Source organism: Coturnix japonica, chromosome 1, assembly GCF_001577835.2.
Source record: "Coturnix japonica isolate 7356 chromosome 1, Coturnix japonica 2.1, whole genome shotgun sequence".
NCBI classification, from domain to species: domain Eukaryota; kingdom Metazoa; phylum Chordata; class Aves; order Galliformes; family Phasianidae; genus Coturnix; species Coturnix japonica.
The window spans coordinates 78100487-78113515 of NC_029516.1; the positions used below are offsets into that span (position 1 = coordinate 78100487).

Below are 13029 nucleotides of genomic sequence, written 5' to 3' on the forward strand. Positions count from 1 at the left end.
CTCTAGACCTCATTTAAGGGCTGACCACCACTAAGGCAGCATCTCTTGGAGATCACTCCTTGGTGGAGGTTGCCTCAGCATTTCCCAGCAAAAACATCCATATCAGTGAGTTTTTCCTTAAAAATAACTTTTTGAATATCTGTTACCATCTTTGTATTATTCCACCTTACAATTGCAAACGGTGACTTCAGAAAATTTAGCTCTTTTTAATGTTAATTTTAAACAATTTTGATATTTTCAAAAGCAGTCACTTATAGAAACTGTAAGTAGGATCTGCAAACATTTGTGTGCGCTTCAGTATATATTGGCAATAAAAGCAATTGATAAAACTTATTTTGGCATTAAGCCATCTATAAGCCATCCTCATGATCTTTTGGATCAGCCTCCAAGTTACTGATATGCTCTGTTCTACCATCAGATGTCCAAAAACATAGGTAGAAAGTTAAGTTTTAAGGTGCTTTCTGCATATCACTCAGTAGCAGTGATGAAGAATCTAAGAATGTTGTAGATCTGTGGATGTTTGGATCTAGCAGAAATACTCCTGGTGAAAGCCTATTCTATTCTCTTCTCAGTGACTCTATATACTTTTTTAATAGAAATTACTTTTTGAGAATTAAAGGTACACTTAAGCAAGTTACTATTATTAGGGAGATCCCAGCACATCCCACTGCTACTGTAGCAATGAATTGAAAATGCAGTGAATTATAGCAGCATTAAGGATCTCTACTTGGAAGTGTAAACTCTAAAGGCCTGAGAAAATAAATTAAACAAAAAGGAGGGTTTGCACAGAATATGTGCAAATAACATGTTTCATTCAGCAGCAGGAGAGTTGCTATTTATTTTAATTTGCTTGCTAATGAAAGATATCAAAATTCTGCTTAAAAAGTCAAAAATAAACAACTTGCAAAGTCTAGCACTGAGACAGCCAGCCTGTAAATGCTAGGCTAAACCCATGGAAAGCAATTCAATTCATAGCTGGCTAGGAGAAAAGGAGTGGCGGAAATAATTAAGTCAAACCAAGAAGAAATAAAAATAGGCAAGCTGAAAAGAAGGGACTGATTCTTTTTCACTGTAATCATTTCAACATTGTCTTGATCGCTGTAGTTATAAAATTCTCTTAAAAGCTGCAAGTTTGAGGGGTTTTTTAGAATTAACTCTTCTGTCATCTTGTACCTTGTTACCTAGTAGAAGGGATAGAATGCAGACTTTCTCTGCAAACATGAGGTCAGAAACCTACTCTAAGAAGGAAAGCTGCATTAAAAGTTATCCTATTATCTTCTAATTCTTGGAGCTGGGAATTTGAGAAAAGAAATAAAATAAAATAAAATAAAATAAAATAAAATAAAATAAAATAAAATAAAATAAAATAAAATAAAATAAAATAAAATAAAATAAAGGCCAAATGCCAGCGATTTTGGAAAATTAAAGAGCAACGAAACTTTCTGCCTGCTGGCATTTGCAACCCTGCATCTGCAAGAGCAGCTCTGCAGTGAAGCAGCATGTGGCTGTCATCAGAGCTCAGTGTGGTGCAGGCATCTCTGCAGCAGCAGGTGCATGTGTATGACCCCATATTTCCCTCAGCAGTGTTTGTTGAGCTCTGCACGTGAGGATTTGGTCACTGTTTGCAACACATAGAAACATGGGGCAGAACTGAGACCACTGTAACCACATCCTGTGCAGTGCAGAAACCCTCTATAGCAGTGGCAGGCTGACTGCTGGACTGACTGGGAGTCAGCACCAGGCTCTGCAGGAGGGCTGGTGGCCTCAGCCTAACCAGGGCTGGGCAGGAGCAGGGAATTCATAACCTGAAAGTAAATCAGCCTTAAAGTACTTTTAAATTGACCTCCATCATGTTAGGGGCTCCTTCATCTCCATATTGATTTGATTGGCCTATCTTCAGCACAGCATCAGTTTTGATTTACAGATTCATAGATTATATTCTGTGATTATAGAATCATAGAATGGCCTGGGTTGAAAAGGACCACAATGATCATCCAGTTTCAACCCCCTGCTGTGTGCAGGGTCACCAACCACCAGACCAGGCTGCCCAGAGCCACATCCAGCCTGGCCTTGAATGCCTCCAGGGATGGGGCATCCACAGCCTCCTTGGGCAACCTGTTCCAGTGCGTCACCACCCTCTGTGTGAAAAACTTCCTCCTCGTATCTAACCTAAACCTCCCCTGTCTTAGCTTAAAACCATTCCCCCTTGTAGGCTTGGTTAAGTAAGAAATTCTCCCTGCCTGCTTCTCAAAATAAACAAAGGAAGTATTAATCTCAAGTATAGCAATTAAAGGAAAAGAAAAAAAAAAAAAAACGTAGAAAATTGCAGCTCGTCTTTGATGTAATGATTTATCTTTCAGAATCCAAAAATGTTTCTTTACTATCACTTGTAGGTCTTTGCTGTCTCACTGTTTTGCAAAGAATAAGCACTAGCTGGGGACTTTTATCGAATTTTGGATAAACTTGACTAGACTTTGATCCAAAATTCACCAGGAAATTCAATTTTGTAGAGACCAAAACTGATTTGAATCTAATAGAGAACAGTTTGGACCAGAAACATATGGGAGAGAACAAAACAGTTGAAGGTTAAAAAAAAAAATAAAATTGTACTTGCTTTGTAATGGACCAAATTGTTCAAAACAAAAAGTGTCAAGAACAGTGAAACAAATTACAACTCCAAAGCAACTGTCATGGTTTAATAATTTTGTAATTTTGCAATCAGTATTTCACCATATAAAGCATGAATAATTTTACTGAATGTGCAACTTACAGAAGAAGGCTACATCTCCCAGAGAACATCACGGTCAGAGATAAGTCACGGGACCTGGACACTGTATTATCTGACTCCCAGGCTGGACTGACGTCTTTTGAGTTCTGGCGTTCAGGAGAGCATGTGGGAGCCTTCGCTGTTTTGCCTAGAATTTACAGTAGGCCTCTCGGTTTTGGGACTTATTCTCTCTCCTATTTTGCTTGACTCGTTAGCTTAATTTCAATTATATTGTATTATATTGTGTTATCCTGTATTTTGATATAGTATTTAGTAAATAAGTGTGCCTCCTTAGATCATTGCCGCTGTTTTCTTTTCCTAATTAACTTTTCCTTTTGGCCTAGGGCCCCTGCGGGGCCCACGGCACCCCTGTCACGGACATAGGTAGAATTTCATTTAAACTGCGACAGCAAACAATGCTGAAAGTCAAACAAGATGTTTTATTCAAACTGAGAGTCTATTTCTAGGTTGTTGGGTTGTTTGGTTTTGCTTCATTTTGTTTTTATGCTCTTCTTCTAGAAAGCAGTCATCATTTCTGTTTCAGGTTGTGCTAAATCAAAATCAATGCGAAGTTATTCAGGTTAGCAGTGGGACCATTATTCACATGAATGTATTTTTCTTGTCTTTTATTATACTAATGTTTTATCTGTACAGCATGCAAGCTATTATTCTAATAGCTGTTTTATATCTGAAAATATCTTGAATTTCCTTTTTCTGAAATTTTCCTGTGCTAAGAAAATTGGAGTTTTCATAGTTCACGTTTGCTTTGTGATGTAATCCACCTTCTGCTGCTGACCGGCTGTAGGTTTTTGGGGTAATTCTACTTGTGGCTTTAAATGCCTTGTGCCCAAGCAGAGGGATAAAAGGGAAACATTTGAGCCCACAACACCACCTTCAACTGTGTTGCTGCCCCTTGGCTCAGGACGTTCAGCTGCTCTTCCAACCGCAAAACCTTAATGAGCTGAAAAGATAATTTTAAGGAAAGGTCTCACAGTACACAGATAGGTCACTGGCCCTTGGAGCAGTCCATGGTCTTTGAAAGATGAGCACAGTGGGGCTGCAAGAGGACAATAAAGACAAAATTTAAGTGATGTGAGTGACACTGAGGCAAGGTCAGTGCAGCAATATGAAAAGGGACACTTGGGACTTATTTGCAGTGTGAGAGTTGGCCCAGAGCATGGCTGGTTTAGAGACTTTGCTTCACTAATATCAAGTCAGATTTTGATGCTGAAAGACTCAGCATGAGGGAAGAGAGAGTTGAAGAGCAGGGCTTGAGGAAGCTTCTGCCAACTAGCTGGAGTTGGCCTGACCCATCCAGCATGTAGTGCTCTCTGCTGCTGGCATGCCCTGTTGTGTTCCAATATGCCAAACTGATGAACATTAGCAACTGTTTTTCCTTTTCTGCTGGTGGTGTTTCTCTTGAAATCGCAGAGGTTTTCAGAAGGGCTGATACAGAGGAGTTGCAGCTGGGCACAGTTGTTGACAACTGCTTTCCCAGTAATAGCGTCTGGTGAGGGCAAGGGTTGCTGCTGCCACAGACTGTGTTGCTGCCACTTAGTGGGGCAACAGCTGAAATCTCTAAAGCAACTTCTTCATAGCACTCTGAACAGCCTGGGAATGAGAGGATATAGTATTGATCTTGGTATAGCAAAATGGTAAGACAGGCCAGCTCGTATCTCCCTTCATACTGCCAATCTGCCATCTGCTGTCCTTTCATTTTTCCCCGCACCACTGATGCAAGCAGCGTCCAAACTTCAGCACATGTTTTGCAAACAGCAGAGCCAATTGAGCTGCTGCTGTCATTCTGCCATCAGTGTCAAGTCTGTTCCAGCCTACTTAACTATTTCATTTGATAAATGTCACTATGGCTTTTTGTTCTCCTCAGCACCATATGCTATCAGGTTAAGAGTCAACTGTGTTTCTCTCCACTCTTCTTTCCTTCTGAAAGATCACTGGCAGCTGACAGCCCCAGTAGGAACTGTAGGTAAAGAAGTGCTGCATGCTGTGAAAGTTGTAAGGCATGGCAGTTCTGCCTTTCTGCCCTGGAGTGGGACATCTTTTCACAGCTCACAACAAACATGGGGCAGAAAACTGTGCATGCCCTGTGGGGAAAGCAAGAGGAGAATTCATGGGTAAGATAGAAGGTATGAGGATGGATATACACCCAGTGAGCTTTTTGAATAAATCAATTAATAGGAAAGACGCTACATTTGCTTATAAAAATGTTTAAGAGTTTTATTAATTTCTTTAAATACTTGAAAGAAAGTGGTGACACAAAAGAAAGTTGAAGACTGAGGAAATACAGGAGGTGTAAAGTATGGAACAAAGCAAAAAAGCATAGTGAAGGATCTTAACATCATGCATTTAGAGACTTTACTCACAAATATTCAAGGTACAAATCTCTGTTATAAATTCGACACTATTTTACTTCCCTTTTTGCAATTTTTCTGTAGGTAAAAGTGTCCTCACCACAGTGGGCAGTACTCCAGCCTTTCAGTCAGTATGTATTGGGGAAACTGCTAGGGAGACCACTGCCCACCACCCATAAGAAATGGGAGAAGGAGTGGTGGTATCAGTGTGGGTGACAAGACCCATAACCTCACCCAGTGCTGAAACCAGCCCCAAAACAGGCCTGCAGCCAGTGTGTGCTATATCTCGATCAAAGACAAAAGGCCCAGGGTTACAGTTACATTTGGAAAATGTTTTTTCATTAGTTTTGCAATATGAGCTGGGGAAAGTGGTTATAAAGATCCAGTCTTTTCCTTTTGTGCTCTATTGAATTTGCTCACTCAGAGTGTTTTTTCTTTTTAACTCGCCAGTTTGGAAAATGCATTTCAACCATGTGTCATTGCAACTACTCTGCCAGCTTCTGGCTGAAAACAGCGTCCTGAGCTCCTGCTTCAGGAGATGGGTTTTTTAGTCTGTGTTGAGTCATGAAGTTCTAGGCAGCATACTGTGAGTATGATGATGGCTGCCAGGTCTGCTATTTTTAACCACATGAATTAAAATAGATGTCCCTTTGTAGAGCTGTCCTTCAAGTTTGTTTCTTCATGTGGCGCTGGGCAACCTTAGTGTGTCTGTTGGAAGGAATGTAGGAATTCAGGTTCTGTAAAAGCACTCTCCTCTCATAATTGCTACTTGGAGGTTTTTTTATGTGTGCTTGGTTGTTGTTTTTTTATCATTCCTAATGCTGTGGAAGGATCTGGGTACGTGACCTGCTTTTATTTTTATTTTATATGCTGTTATTTCATTCTTCACATATCTCATCTTTTGGACTCCTCTTTTCAAGCAAAGACTAGTTTATTGTGTGCATATACAGTAAAATGCTACGTATTTAAGAGGTTACGGTTCTTTGCTTGCAATTACAATGATGCTTTTAATAATAAATCGCTGATTAATCAAGTTTATTCTTAAAATATGATAGGTAATTCCTAGTTTATTCATTAACTCAATAAGTTAAACATCCTCTGCATATTTAATGATTATTCATCAAGCCAGGTTCTGGAAGTTGATAAATAGCCCATGCTGTACCATTAGTATACACAAATTACTTTTCTAACCTAGATGTTAACACATGAGTCCCTGAAAATCATTCCATACCAAATTCTCCTATTTATCCAAGAAAAAGGGACTACATGTATGCCAGATTTAAAGTGATGAAAACTTGATTTGAAGAAAAAGCTTTTTCTTTTCCTACAACTGAGATACCTTACACAGTTGGACTGAAGTAACCACAGTTAGGAGAAAAGGAACTTCTTGACAGTCTGAATATTGACAAAGCCCAAGAAGTAAGCTATCCTTTTGTTTTTACTATGATCCTTGTAGTTCTGAGCTGAGTTAGGTTAGTGCTGTTCTGCAGCACTGCTTTGTATTCCATTTTTGCTGTGTACCTGGCACAGGTGAGAGGAAGATGGATTGCCATTCCAGAGCTGTTGCTCTAACATCACTCACTTGTGTTTTGCCCACTTCAGGGAGATGAAAGCTACTGCTCTCTGCTGCCTGCAGTAACAGTATTGCACGCACGCCTCTGAGTTACACTTGCACTTTCTTACTTGTTTAGTGTAAACTGAGGGGCTATGAGGAGCAGTGTGTCTAAAAGGGCCAGGAGGGAGGATTAAGAAGTGTGTTTTCTCTATGAATGGGCCGAATTTGAAAATAGTACTCCAACTAATCTGTCAAAGCAGGACACTGATGCAGTACACACGGTGCTGGTCTCTCTTTTCTCAAAATTAAGTGCTTGCTACTGACTGGCCACAATTAAACTCCCTGGCCTTTGAAAAGAGATGCTGTGGTTTTTTACTAAAAATACTTTCCTTCGGCTGAAATAAGAGAATGAAACTAGATAATCACAGGATGCAACATTAACTAGGGAGACAAAAATGGATAGTCAATTTAGTCCAAGGCTTATTGGTCCATTATTTCATATCAACAGACTCTTCAAAAGAAATTACAGTGCTTACTCAGTGGAAACCAGAGCTTGTTCCCTTGCAGCACTCTCCTGGATGTTCTTTAGCTCAGACAGTGTGTTGATGTGTGCATTTTCCTTTGGACAAATGAGGCAAATTGAATGCCCTAAAACATCTATAGATTTTGCTACTTTCCACTTACTTTTTCAAGATACGCAATAGATAACAGAGAGGACTGCAGACATCAGAAAATTTGAATGAGAAGAGTCTAAGTGGAAGATTTTAATTAAAAATGTCAGGCCAGACACATAAAAAGCAACAGTAACATGAGAGGGATGAGTGGCTAGAACTCAGGGACTAGGACTAAGTTTTGCCTCAGCCTCTGTAGCGAATTCCAATCCAAAGAACAAATGTGGTCTGCAGGCCTGATCCAAACCAGGGCAGTGTAAGGTTCTGGGAATGAATCAATATCAGGAGACAGAGCCCATTAATCTAATTTTGTCTCTAAATTCTACAATTTTTAGTCATTTTTACAAAGTCGATTGTTTAGTGATCCTGGGAGGGGGCTTTGTTACTTGATATGGCCAGAAGCACATGAGTGGGAAAGGCACAGGCTATGTGCCCTGTCTCCTTTCTAGTGCAAAGCAGAGGACTGTGATAGATGTACACTAGGGGGCAAAAAAAGCTGTTTGTGTGAAGAAAGGTGTGACCAAGTTTGGTGTTCATTTATTCTCTTCTACTCAGATGGTGGATATAGAGTTAAAAAAAAAACTTCTTCACCCATCTCTTGGCTATCAGAGCGTGGCCCATCGATTCATGCCCCAGGAGAGACAGCTTCCAATAGCAGGCTCTTGCTCTCTCTTGATGTCTGCCCGTTTTTTGTTGTTCCAACAGCACATCCAAAGGAACTCAGATAGGAAGGCTAAGTTCAAGAGGCCCATGGTGAGCTCAATCTGTGCAGCATCTGCTTTCTGTGAAAGATGTGGCTCCAGCTCCTGTGCCAGGACTGAAGGGTGCCCAGACACAAGTGGAGAAGGGTGCCCACTTGGAGAAAACTTCAGCAGCAGCAGGGAGAGGAACTGAGCAAACACCAAAGAGAATGCAACCAAGGATTCTACAGGTGCCTGTGTTTGCTGGCACCAAAATCAGCATTCTTTCAGTGGACTGTGTGCTGTGGCATTTTGCTTTGTCCTTAAATGTATCTTTGCTTGATGCTTCCCTCCCAGAAATGCCAATGAATGATTTGTGCTTGTCTTTGAAGATGAGTGTATGCTTTCCAGGCCCGCTGCAATTTATTTTATCCCCACCAATCTGAAGCAGCAATTTTTAGACCTTTTATAACCTGTTAATGGGCAACTTGATCAGTTACCGGTCTCCAGCGAGGTGGCAATGTGTTTCTCAACAGCAGTGAGGCAGGGAATTGGGTGACAGTTCTGTATCTTTTTCCTTCCACTTCCATTAACCCAGATTCTTTCTTTTCTACTCTTACAAATGTTTATCTGCCAACTTCTGCAAAGCATCAGCATTTTTTTCACTGTCTTTTCTAACCTGTGGACATTGAGTGGTATGTGGTGAACTATTCACTCCATATTCTTTGTGATCTTTCAGAGACGTATAATTTCTTTCTATGGCATCCTCTTTACACATTCCTAGGAACATAAACCAGGCAGTAAACCTAGCAAAAATGAGAAACAGTTTAATGTAAGGGAATGGCTTGAGAGAATCCTCAAAATGTGGAACATGTACATGCTATTCAGCCTTGAAGGATCCTGAAGCTGAAAAGCTGTTGAAGCCAAAGTATGCTAAGCTTTGCTAACTTTGCTCAGCTTAGTTAGAAATTCTCCCTTCCTGTGCTTTTTTTCATTCTCTCTACTTTATTTTCTTCATTAATGTATTTGGAAGGATCCTACTCTTCACTAGGAAGTAAAACAAGAGGAGATAAAGAAGGAAGGAAATGGTTTGGAAGGCTAGTCCTCCAGCAGATATACCTTCTGTGCAGTGAGTATCATATACCATAAGAGCTTCTATTTCTTGTTTCAGTAATTGTGTAGTGACCTGAAATTTGAGGCAGTACGATACCAGTGATTGTGCTTGTGAATTGTTTTTTCTCCAGCCAACAGAAACTGTGCTGCAATAACCCTAATTAACATTTGCATGATTGTGATTAGTAACTTACAAAAGTACTGTTGTGGTAACAATATAAAACATTATTTAACAGTTATTGAATTTTCTGCCTTTATTCATTATTTTAAAGTCACAGTGAGCGGCAAACAGGATATGTCTAGTTGATTATGTAATTAAACATATTAAATAGCTGTAAGCTGAGATAATTAAAAAAATGTTGAGTACTTTCTAAGGCAAGTAGGATCTATAAGAAGGTTAAATGTTTCCAGAGGAGTCCAGCTAACGCATCGAGGTCACCCAACTTGAAATTCAATTCCAGATTGTTTGTTATTGTTCACTGATAGTTTCATATGCTTATTCTCAACAAGTGCTATTTGAGCACTAATGTCTAATTCAATTAAATGCTACATTTCCTTATTTACTGCTTAGCTTCAGTGGTGCTGTGAGAATTGGGGCCCAGGATAACTCTTCTTTCAATAGCAAATAATCTCATGTATCAGTTGTGATGGATCCAGGACTAATTCTACAGTAAAATTAAAGCTCCATGACTTTATCTTGTTTGTGCTTTGAATTCTTATGTGAGCACTCAGAAAGCAGCCAGCAAGGAGGAAGCAGTTAATGAAGCAAAGGGAGACAAGTCCTACAAATTACTGAAGAAAACTGAAAGGACCTACTTGTGGCTACCAACCAGCATCAGGTTACTGGAGATTTACTGCAGAAACAAGGGCAGTAACTCTCTTAAGAAGGCAGCATGGGAAGTATCCACTGTGATGTTTTGCTTTGATTAAGTTGAAAAATACAGAACATTTTAAAGAGAGAGAAATTTGTGCTTTGGTCTTACAGAACTCAGAACATATAATCATTTTACTAAGATCAGAAGGAACAAAAAAAAGAAAAAAAAAGTGAAAAAAAGTGAGTGTCAGACATGATAAAGAAGTTAGTTTCATTTCCTCAACACAACCCAGGGGTTTATTATTAGAGAACTACTTATAAACATGCAGTACCTCTTCTCCATCATTTACATACAGCAACAAAAAGGTGTTTTCGTGCTGTAGGACAATACTGAAGTTTGTATTGCTGAAGAACTTCCAGCAGATTAAACATTTCAGAAAGAAAATCAGAAGATGAAAGGACATCTTCCATTAAAACTGCCCACCTTTGGATTTATTATGGTGTATATGGAGTTAGAATTCAATGCTTGTTCTTCCAGTTTTCTTGTATTTATTCTGCTGTCATGCTTTCTTGGCTCCTAATTTTCCTTTTTCCTCTCAGCTTCATTGGTCTGTGTGATTGCACATGACCTGTGAAGTCCTTGTTACTGGCTGCATCCAACAACCTTTACTTTGGTTCTGTTTATTCTCAGTCATTTCTGGACATATTTAGAAATGGCTACTATTTCCTGTCTCTGCATGTTAAATTATTCTGATTTAAAGATGTTGAAAATTAGCAAAGATGTGTTTTTGATTAATTTCTAAGACCCATTATTTTCTGAGGCTGTATATCTCTAAACTTGAGTTTTCTTTGTTTTGGAAACAATATGGACATGAAATAGACTAAATGAGTGAAGGGAGTGAATTATTAGCCCTCTCAAAATGCTAAGAGAATCTGTACTTTGCAGAGCTCTCTGGGAAGTACTACGTGTAGTTTGGAGGACTCACTTGAAAAGCGACTGAAATATGAACTAGAAAACCAAGATCTTTTTAAGTACTATAACTAGATTCTAGTTATACATAAACAACCAAACAAAAAACCCTAAAGGTTATGCCTTTCAAATGATGCAAATGTAACAGACCACTATGTGCATTAATCACTAAATGTTCAGGTGTTAGACTGAAGAATCCAAAATATCATTTCAAATTAGTATATAGAAGACACACAGCTCTTTTTATTGCGTGCTTTGGCTGTTTTTTTGTGTGTTCTCAACTGTGAGTTTTGACTGTGTGATGGATATGGAATAATCCAATTTTGCATAGCAAAACTTGGCAGGCTCCAATGAATTTTTCTGACTCAAACATAAGATGTTTAATATTGCAGTTTCCACATCAAACTTGAAAGTTCTTTTTAGGGGACAAAACCTACAGCAAAAACAGAATTTTTTCTGAAGCTAGTCGCCCATCCATTAAAGTCAGTAATAAGGAGAAAATGCTATTAAAATTAAAGCATGTTAAAAGGATAAACTTGTACCACCTCCATTGGAACAAATGAAAGAACAAGAGCTTCTATTGACAGTTGCTTCATTATAGGAAAAATCCTTTTAGGAGTCATTGGATTGCATGGAGCCGTCCTGTAAAGGCAGTCTTGCTGCTATTAATCTCTTGCAGCTGGAAATTGATGCTCAGGCTCTGTTCTACCAACTACTTTTGTAGAAAAGTGGTAAAGATTATGCATTTCTACTCAACTCTATTTGCATCTTCTGCTCAAAGCCTTCACAACTGGGCACTCTTCAGAGATCACCACTTCAGTAGTTCCACTTGAGTTCATTGAGCTATCACTGGGCAAACGTAGTGGAATAAAGTCCTCAGCCATAAGTAAGTCTCACTTCTTGAGCAGAGGCAGTTGATTCATTTATGAAAGCTAGATGCTGAGACAGGCATCAACACAGTGTAGTCTATGCTGTAGGTTTGATGTGTAAGAAGCTGCTTGTGTATGGTTCAGCTGTTCCACTGGGTCTGCTGGGAAAGTGATGGGCAAGAGAGGTGGTGAAGGACTGGAGCAGCTCCCCCAAATCCACCTCCTATGCTCACAGACCCATCCTGAAAATCTATCTCAGCCTATTTAGTGGGGCCATAAAGCCTGCTAGAATCTGTGATAGCTCATTAGCTTATATTCATGACAGCCATTCCTAAGGAAGGGAACCTGTAACCTCTGCTTTTAGCATGCAAATTAAGCAAAGTTTGGAGTTACTACACAAAATCGCCAAATGCCAGGCTTTCATTACCACACTTGGTTTTTCAGAATACAGTTTTAATTGAACTAATTATCACAGGCTTCCACAGGTATTTGAGGCTTTAACAAAACACTTTATAAGAATTCTAATTATGCTCCCACTAAAGGCAACGACAAAAACACTTCAGTGGTGTAGGATCAGAGCACGCGTAGTGCAGATTATTTATTTTTCTTGTGTAACTAAATAATGGCATAAATTGGCAACCAGTACAGCTGGAAGCCTTAAACTCAGGTACCTGTGTCTCATTTATTTAGTATATGTAGGCCCTTAAATCGGGAATAGATAAAGCTAATAATAAGCTGAAACAGAAGAATATCTAAGATGTAGCCAAGAATAGCACCCTAAAGCTGTGGAAGAGGGAAGCATCACATCTCACACTCACTCCATGTGAGCTAGCCTGCCAGCATCAGCCCTAGTGCTGCAGAACCTCCCTGGCACAGCACCTCCTGCAATGGCATATTGAGATTCCATCCCACACTTGCTGAAGTATGTGTGTCTAATTTGGTCATGGTAATTAGGACTCTGTATGAATTAATAATAACAATCTTATTGATTTCAGCAGGATTACTTACCAAATCATCAGCTAATATGTGCAAATAAAGGACTGTGCTGCCCAGAGGAGTGGGTATGAATAACAAAAATGTTTAGATCGAGTTTCCTACGGTGTCTTACTGTGTGCTCCTTTATACCCACTGTGACCATGGTTATGCAGTGTGCACAGTCAGTCATTTCAGAATGTAGAGAGGATGGTGGCTTTTGCACTAAAGAAACTTGTAGCCTGTCTG

At 39.5% G+C, this 13029-nt stretch overlaps 1 long non-coding RNA gene across 1 annotated transcript; it reads left to right on the plus strand.

The window, feature by feature from the left end:
- The first annotated feature begins 5859 nt into the window (after positions 1 to 5859).
- On the plus strand, positions 5860 to 9850 carry LOC107321124. Its single transcript, XR_004309071.1, has 2 exons — positions 5860 to 5973; positions 8068 to 9850. It is a non-coding gene; the product is annotated as an uncharacterized LOC107321124 (long non-coding RNA).
- The last annotated feature ends 3179 nt before the right edge of the window (positions 9851 to 13029 follow it).